This window comes from Mercenaria mercenaria, chromosome 16 (assembly GCF_021730395.1).
Source record: "Mercenaria mercenaria strain notata chromosome 16, MADL_Memer_1, whole genome shotgun sequence".
In the NCBI taxonomy this organism is placed as follows: Eukaryota; Metazoa; Mollusca; class Bivalvia; order Venerida; family Veneridae; genus Mercenaria; species Mercenaria mercenaria.
Genome location: NC_069376.1, coordinates 64,549,394 through 64,559,151, shown reverse-complemented (window position 1 = coordinate 64,559,151; position 9,758 = coordinate 64,549,394).

Below are 9,758 nucleotides of genomic sequence, written 5' to 3'. Positions count from 1 at the left end.
TCTAAGTGAAAAGGGGCATAATCATTGAAAAATTGGTGTCAGAGTTATGCACTTTGTGTGATATGGCTGATAAGGTGGAACATCTATTTTAAATTTGAATCAAATACATTTAGTAATAACCGAGATATAGTGAAAATGCATCAAAATTAACTTTAAATTCTAAGTAAAAGGGGGCATAATTCAGAAAAAAATAGTGTCAGAATTATGCATCTTGAGTCACGTGATGTTGTTGATAAGGTGGAACATCTATTTTAAGTTTGAATCAAATCCATTAAGTAATAACCATGATAACTGAGATATAGATACTGGGACGGGACAGGACGTGACAAAAGTGACTCCTATATAACCCCACCTCTCTCCGCAAACATGTTTAGTGGTGGTATAACAACAGTGAATATCGGTAATGCTAACACTTATGCTAATATACTTATTTTTAAATCATTCATGTAGTTTATTTTAAATTGGAAATGTTGAACAGAATAAAGCTTATATGGATATTAGCTACCATTCAGCAAAACCTTACCTTAAATCTAAAAACAATGACAAGCATGTCTTTCCATTCTGTTTCTGATTTGTTGTCAAGTCGACAATCCCTCATCAACTTCACCTTTTCCAGAAATGTCACAGCTCTCTTCTTTTCATGCAACAGATAGTTGTGCTGGAAGCCAAGGGCCAAAGCAGAAGTCTGTGGTAAGGACCTGTACAACCTGACTTTCACATGTTCCACATCCAGTGCCCCTTTCTTCTCCAGAGCCTGGAGAGCCTCACGGGTGTGGTTCCCACCAAGAACTTCTATCATCGCTTCACCCGGTTCACGGAGACGTCTAAGGTCTGTTCTAGGTGAAACCATTCCAATCATCATCACCAGTTGGCCACATCCATTCCCTTGGAATGACTCCACCAAGTTTCCAACATGGTCATGGTCCAAGAGCCTTGTTGACCTTGATGGATGTGGGGGGCACAAGTTGCACACGTGCACATCAAATGTCCCTGAAAACAGATTTTTAAAATGGGTTTATTATAATGAAGACTTTCTTAAAGCGAGTAATCCACATATTGTGAATTGTAACTTTTAAAATAATTCATCACAGAAAGGCAAAATGCAGCCATTGTTTCATATATTTACATGAAATGTTGACTAGTTTGTAGTTTCTAGAATTACAGGAACATTTTAATTTTTGCAATTTTTCTTGCAAACTTTTATTAACTGTTACAACGCTTTATTTTGTAAACATTGATAAATATAGAACAATACACGACAGCATTTTAAACACTATCACGTGGGCAGCAAACCAAAAGTGTGCATGTAGTTTGATGGATCACTTTATATACTCCTCTACCGATTTAGGAAAGTCAGCATGATTTACTTTACCTAATTTAGGTAACAATCACTATCGTACCAAATAACACCACCTAAATAACGGACCGTTCCATTATTAAAAGTACACAAACATTGCTCACCGTAAAACCTAACTAACTTATACATGTATATATAACAAGAGCTGTCCTTAAGACAGCCAATGCTTGACTATTCGAAATATTGTCAGAAGCAGGAAAATATTACCCAAAATATTAAAATAACTAAAGAGTTTAAATCCAGTACCTGCATTGTAAAACTTTAACCAGAAATTTTAAGTTCAAAAGGGGACATACCAGTAATTTGACCAAAATGCATGTCAGAGTTATGGGACTCCATGCGATCAACTAGTTTAATAACCCCGAAGGCGCATGTAAAGTTTCTACTTAATACCTGCATTTGTTCTGCAGATAATAACTTGTACACAAACTTTAACCAGAGTTTTCAAAGTCCAAAAGGTGGCAAAATTTGACAAAATTACATGTCGGAGTTATGGGACTTGATCCAGTGAGGTTGGTAATTGATTTAGAAAAAGGAAAAGTTATAGACCGGACAGGAAAAAAGTCCCGTTGACCTTTGATCTCAATAGGTGACCTTAACCTTTCAGCTTGGGTTCAGGGTGTTGTACATGACACGTCGTCTTACCATGGGGAACATTGTTCAAGTTTAGTGAAAATCAGATGACAAATCTTCGACTTAGAGGGCAGACACAAGAGTGAAAATGCTGATTTTCAGTAATTCAAGGGCCATAATCTTGAAGTGCCTTGGCCGATTTGGCTAGTTATCAAACCTGGCCAAGGACTTATGGTCAAACACATTTTGTTCAAATTTGGTGAAAAACCGATGAGAAATGCTCGACTTAAGGTATTAGACCCGTAATAGAGCACCTCAATTTTTCTCCCTTATTTTCCTATTTTTCTAGTAAGTTTTTACTTCTTTCAAGACCTGTTATTGATTTATTGTACAAAAGTGGAAACTTTTCATTTCATAAGCGATTTCTTGCTGTTCAAAGTGAATTTACCTCTGACACAGAAGGGGTAGAGTTAGACCACAGACACTTGGGGTCTGGAACACCCAACCCTCCAGCCCAAACTACTACGCACCTGTATATATCTTTTATCATCATCATTGTATATCCAGACACAGACTGTAACCACACAAGCAATATTAAACTTATTCGAACGAATTTGAAAATATAATCTCTCACTAGCTTAAAAATACACTTTTTATACGCTTATAATAATTTTAGTGACACTTTTATGCGCCTATTTTTGATATGGCTTATACTTAAGCCAAAACTATGCGCTTATATTTGATATGTGCTTATAGACGAGCCGTGTGCGCCTATTTTTGATATGCTAGGAATATTGACAGTGCTTACCTTGGTTGAGAAATACGAAAGTAAAACATGGTCATGGACGTGCGCAGTGAACTACTTCCTTTTATTGCGTACAGTATTTATAAAAAAATGAAACCAGAACGAATACATAATTTGCAAATAATCTCTCGAATCGGACCATTCAGTACAACCGTCAAAACTTAGTATTTTAAGAATTTTTTAAGCAAGATCTACTAGATTTATTATTACAGGGTCCACTCGAATGCAAGTGATCCAAACTTGTGACAGCCGCAATATAACATATATAACTTAGGCAACTTTATTATAGCCTATACAAAAAAAATTGTATAGAACAACTTGAATCACCTAAATTAATTCATAACTTTAGAAATTTACTAGTCTAGATGATCTACACTTGGAGCCCTTTATAGGGTCTTACATAAATCTCAACTGGCAACGTCCAAAAAACGGTGGATCAACAGTTGATCCAGTATTGCTGCATTAAAAAAAATAGAGATCTATGTGCATAATATTATGCATACTCACCTTTATCATCCCGACTTTCTTCGAAGCTTCTAGTGTCTTCACTTGACCTCGATCTTCACCTTCAACAATAACATTCATTGAATTCTCGTCTAAGCTGAAATACCACGACTCCATGATGACAAAACTTTGTGTAGATCTAGATATACAACTTTTTTATTCGAAAACAAGGCGCGTTGTGACGGTACACGCCAGTTACCGGACGGTTCCAATATCGCATATGGGGAATTTGGGTTCTTCCGGAATTAAAATTAATTTTCACTGCTTCAAAATGGAAACTGGTTGTTAAGATGTTAAATAAATTATACCAAATTATTCACAATAGTTATATGAATTTTTTTTTGATTAAAACTTACGAATATTAAAATAAAATTAATTGTTCCTTTACCTGCCACCCCCATATCAGTCGTGTGTTCTATAAATAGACTCGTCCACTGTCAGCTTCTTTTTTACACGGTGTCATGGTGACATTTCATTCGGGTACACGTATGCACAGCGCTATCAACATGTCCAACACGAAATACAGAAGTTTGGTCTTCATCGTGACGTTAATGGTAAGTACATTTTATAATATCTTTTAGATTTAGTTTTGATGGCTCACTGACTTTGCTTAAGAGTTTAGGAAATAGGCGCGGATTTTCACTTACTAGATCTAGTTCAACTTACTAGTTGTTTCCTCCTGAATACCAGAAGGAAAGTGCCTATTTTTTTCAAAACATTCATTTTAAATGAAAATTCTTTCCTGACCGACACAGATTCTACTTCTACTAGTTCTAGAATAGATGACTCTAGATAACTAGATTCTAAGTAACTTACTTATATCTAGATCTAAATAAATTTATTTTCTTTCGATTGGAAAGTAGGAAAAAGTTATGTTAGAGAAGAAACACTTTCTTATAGGGTAGGGCCTGGACCTAGGCATGAGCCGAACCCCTGTGAGACAAACATGGCTTTTTCTCTCAGATCGAACCAAGGGCATGCAAGGACATTAATTTTGACAGGCTTACCAGGTTTGCCACTTGCCTTAAAAAGTCAGGGAATTGTCAGGAAATCTTGATAATTTTAATGGTCATTGAGAAATGAAAGTTTATAAAAGTCAGGGAAAAATGCATTGGGTCAATTTTTAAAATGTTCAGTGTCTATAGCAGTCTTCAAACAGTGATCTATTTATATTTATTTCCAAACACATTTTGGTGTAATTGTGTATAGATCTAGATCTACTGGTTCGGAAGCAGTAGCTGGACAAATTTTCATATTTCAGCTCCATTTTTTCCTAAGAAAATAAATGACATAAATGAAGCCCCCACTGCACAAACTTAAACCCCTGATATTTTAATAGACGTCTATTAAATTGATAGAATTTCAGACTCCTGTGATTTTACCTATGTGGAAACTGGCAGGTACTTGAAAGGTAGTGGCTATGGGTTCGAACCTACAAGTCATATCACGATGTATTGGCAAGGGGGGAAGAACTGACCGGTCAGTTTCTTCCTCCACCTAACGGGTCAAGTACTGGATAGGGGAAAAGGACAGGCCAGTCAGTTTCTTTACTCACATGACATGTGGAAAGAACTGAAAGGTTAATTAATTTCTTCCCCTTTTTGCAAAGGGAGAAATAACTGACTGGTCGATTTACTTCCCCTACCTGACATAGGAGAGCGGTGGTCTAGTGGTTAAGGTGTCGGCTGCTCAACCCAGGGGTCGTGGGTTCGAGCCCCACTGCGGTCATGACCATGACTTCTCATATGACACCAGTACTGGTTTTTCCAGGAAGCAGACTCGAGAGTGGTTCAAATAAGCTTTAAGCTTTCTCCACAATCAAGATTAAATAAATTCGTATAAACTACCTGACATTTCAAATAATGGCTAGGGGAGAAAGAACTGGTCAAGTACTGGCTAGGTGGGGATAGAACTGACCAGCAGTGATTTCCTTACCTTAGAAGAAACTGAAACAGGAAAAAGACCACTGATTTGAAAAATATAACTGAAACTGAATTAAGTTCATTTGAAACCATTTCTTTAATTTACACAAAACATATTTCTTATTTTAAATGAAATTTCATTGACAACTGACTATCTGAAATAAAAAAAAATCAGGCTAGTTAAGAATAACAACAGGGAAAATAATTGACTAGCCAGGAAATTGACAAGGGGGTGGGGAGAATTGACTATAAGAATGATCAAGTAACTAGTTGCAATTGGGGAAAACACCCTGGGTAAAAAACTGACTGTTACACTGGTAACAAACATTTTTAATGCCTTTTTATATGGTTCAATATTTCTTCAAAATTATTTGTTACGAAATGATCGGAAATGTCTATTATGTCTATCCCTCTTCCATAAATTTATTCAAGTATTATAAAACTTGCAAAATTCAAATATTATTTTCATTTCAAATGATGTCAATTGATTAACAGTAGGAATCCATGAACTGTGTAAATTTTTGAAATATTGACCCAAGTGTAAAAGTTATCTGTAATGGGCCTTAAGGTATAAATATTGGCTGTTTTCGGTAACATGCTAAAAAAAGATGGGTGTTTTTTTTTTTTTTTTTTTTTTTTATTTATTAAATGGGTCTTTTTGGAAACTATTTTTGTGTCAAAAAGTAATACAAATAAGGGGTTATGCCTTTTGAGCATCATTAAGTTGTTTCTAACATCACTGACCATAAATAAAGCATAAAAAGTGCAATTTTGCAACTTTTTGTTAAAAAGTAAAACAAAAATTCTCCCAGGGCAATAAAAACATTTAAGGATCGGGCCAAACATGTATTTTAGGCCTTATCATTGATTTTGAAGCTTGTACTTCTCACGCACAGAAGTTACCAAAATTAGATTGGGAATCTTTAGCAACATGAACTTTATTTTCATAAACAGATTTTAAAGGACAAATGAGTATAAACTTGTAGAAAGAAAAACTTGGAAAAACAATAATATCAGTCAATCACATGTAAAATGTTGGAGGATGGACATTACACATAATTGGACTGTAACATATTAAAAAAAGTAAGTAAGTAAGGGTCTTTTCTTAAGATTCATAACCTTGTAATACAGGTTTTCATAGACCTGCAAAATAAAGGGCCATAAAATGCATTAAAATCCTTCCTTAAAACAACACAATTAATTAGTGACTTGTTGAGGTCTCATTACACTATGTCCTAACAATCCCCTACAAACTGCAGGTGGCCATAGAAGACCATAAAATCACACTGTCTCAACAGGGTGCCAATATACAAGAGACCATTAAACCCCTAAATTGGTCTTTAATTGATCCTAATAGGATGATTACCTAAAACAACACTCTTTGATGTAAGTGACATAATAAAATCCCTTTAATTTTGTTAACTTAGATAAATCTTTTGAATTAAAAAATATTTAAAGAAATTAAAACAAAATTGAATAACAACAATCATTTTTTGAATCTAGAATTAATTAAGGGAATATTTGGATATAATTAAAAAAATCAAGTGTGTGTTTTTCTCTTTAGCTCTTATTTTCAAAAATGCTCAAACTAGGTTATAACATAAATGTTATTTTAACAAAAGACTGTCTATAATATTTTTGAAAATCAGTACAACTGAAATATTTCATTTTGGTCACATTTTTATGTAGAATCTACTAGATGAATGTGACATATAAATAAACTTTTATCATTTATAATAAATACATTTTGTACATTATCCTACCATTGCCTACGGTCTTATATATATTGAAATATTATACAAATCAAAGCATTAGTTTAGATTTGATGTTATTAAGGTGTAATGTTGGTCCCCAACCTGACGGACTACATGACTGTGTTAATTTTATTTGTGTGTGTTTGTGTTGTTATTTTTTTTAAGAAATCACCTGTTTAAGAACTCTGTGTGTGTGTGTGTGTGTGTGTGTGTGTGTGTGTGTGTTCGAGTTTAACGTCTTTCTCAACAATTTTTAGCTCACCTGTCACATAGTGACAAGGTGAGCTTTTGTGATCACCCTTCGTCCGTCGTCAGTCCGTGCGTCCGTCCGTCAACAATTTCTTGTCTGCATGATAGTGGTTTCCTTTATGATTTTATTTTAACCAAACTTGCACACAACTTGTATCACCATAAGATCTCGGTTCCTTTCTTGAACTGGCCAGATCCCATTATGGGTTCCAGAGTTATGGCCCCTGAAAGGGCCAAAATCAGCTATTTTGACCTTGTCTGCACAATAGCAGCTTTATTTATGATTTGATTTTTACCAAACTGGCACACAACTTGTATCACCATAAGATCTCAGTTCCTTTATTGAACCGGCCAGATCCCCTAATGGGTTCCATAGTTATGGCCCCTGAAAGGGCCAAAATTAGCTATTTTGACCTTGTCTGCACAATAGCAACTTTATTTATGATTTTATTTTAACCAAACTTGCACACAACTTGTATCACTATAAGATCTTGGTTCTTTTCTTGAACTGGCTAGATTCCATTATGGGTTTCAGAGTTATGGCCCCTGAAAGGGCCAGAATTAGCTATTTTGACCTTGTCTGCACAATAGCAGCTTCATTTATGATTTGAATTTAATCAAACTTGCACAAAACTTGTGTTGCCATAAGATCTCAGTTCCTTTGTTGAACCGGCCAGATCCCTTAATGGGTTCCATAGTTATGGCCCCTGAAAGGGCCAAAATTAGCTATTTTGACCTTGTCTGCACAATAGCAACTTCATTTATGATTTGATTTTAACCAAACTTGCACACAACTTGTATCACCACAAGATCTTGGTTCTTTCTTGAACTGGCCAGATTCCATCATGGGTTCCAGAGTTATGGCCCCTTAAATGTCCAAAATTGGCTATTTTGGCTTTTGCAGCCATATAGAGACTTCATTTATGATTTGATTTGATACAAACTTCCAAAATATCTTCAGCAACAATAAATCTTGGATTCCATGACAAATCAGATCCAATCGTAGGTTCCAGAGTTATTTTATATCTGATTACCTCCCCTGATTGTAGTCAAAATGGATTTATATCAGTAAGTACTTATAGAATTTATTTTGAAATTTCATTATTGTCATTAGTTGGACTGAACCAATCAGGGTAGATAACTATGGACAGACTTTATGTCAAATTACCTTCCTTTATTTCAAATTAAAAGGGGTATATCTCCGTAACTAATGAAGATACTGATCTGAAATTTCATTTATGTCGACAGATTTATTTGGCAGATCCTTCTTTTGTTCACTTACAATAATTTTCTTTTTAATTACTTCCCTTTTACGTTACTATAAATAGCTTATTTTTAGTAACTTTTTTATTATTGGCCGTAGGGAAAAACCAAGACCACTTTTCTGTGGTACAACATGGATGGTACCTCCATTTTTAGGTGTATTTTGACATATTTGTACCTTGTAAGAATTTTTTTTCCTTTTTGGTTAAAATTCTTTCCTTTGTTGTTCCTGTCCTTTGGACTTAGATATTTTTTCTGAGGACCTTCTTGTCCTCAAGTGCAATGATAACAGGTGAGCGATATAGGGCCATCATGGCCTCTTGTAAGGCGTATGACGGCTTTCTGTTCTGTTGTAAGCTAATACGGTTACAAAATCATTGAAAATTGTGATTACATCGACTGTTGTTCCTTACACTTTCTATAGCAGGCATTGTATTTGCATAGAAATGTACTGTAGCATAGCTATATATATCTTACGTATGCTTCCTTTACGTATTTTGAGAAACTCTCTGATTATTTATCTGTTGTTTTAAAAAATATAATAAAAATAACGCACATTCATTAATGGTTAATAGTGACGGTAGGTTTTAAACACACACACGTATCAATAATTTTACAAAAATAAGTTGGTGTGATTGGGCACTGGCACCAGATCAGAAAGAAAATGCCTCCGTACGTGTTATACCCTACCCCTAGGTATTCTATAAGAACCATGGTCATGAACGGGAAAATATACTAACCCATTTCAATCGCGTATTTCATACCTAAAACACGCAGTTCAGTAAATGTGTACTATTGATATTAAACAAGCGATAATTTATCTTCCATCGTGCACCAGTCACATTGTCTCAATATTCCATATTGCAGAGATGCTCCATATATTTTATGCTTTAGTCAACGTTACAGAAAAAACTTGCGTGAACTCCCCTAATGAACATCCGGTCTAGAGGTCACGGCAGTGTGCACATGTTAAACGAAATGTAAACAAACAAAAACAGAATGCAATATATTCACAGTTTTACGATAAGACTCGAAATGATGAATGGAATTCATCTTGTATATGATTTTGAACTTGAAATCATACATTGGTATACATCTATTCTGTTTATTTAATTCATTTTGCACATTTATGCTGCATATAAACATTTTAGCGTACACGTGTAGTAAAATGACGACTGACATACATCTTCACATCAGCCAATCAGAGTGTGTCTGTATTCTAGAACGGAACTTCACCAGGGAAGTTCAAGCAAGTTTTTTGTGTACCTTGACTGTGTAAACTACACGTTGTTTTTCTAAGATAAGAAGTATTGAAGAAATGTGACCGGTAC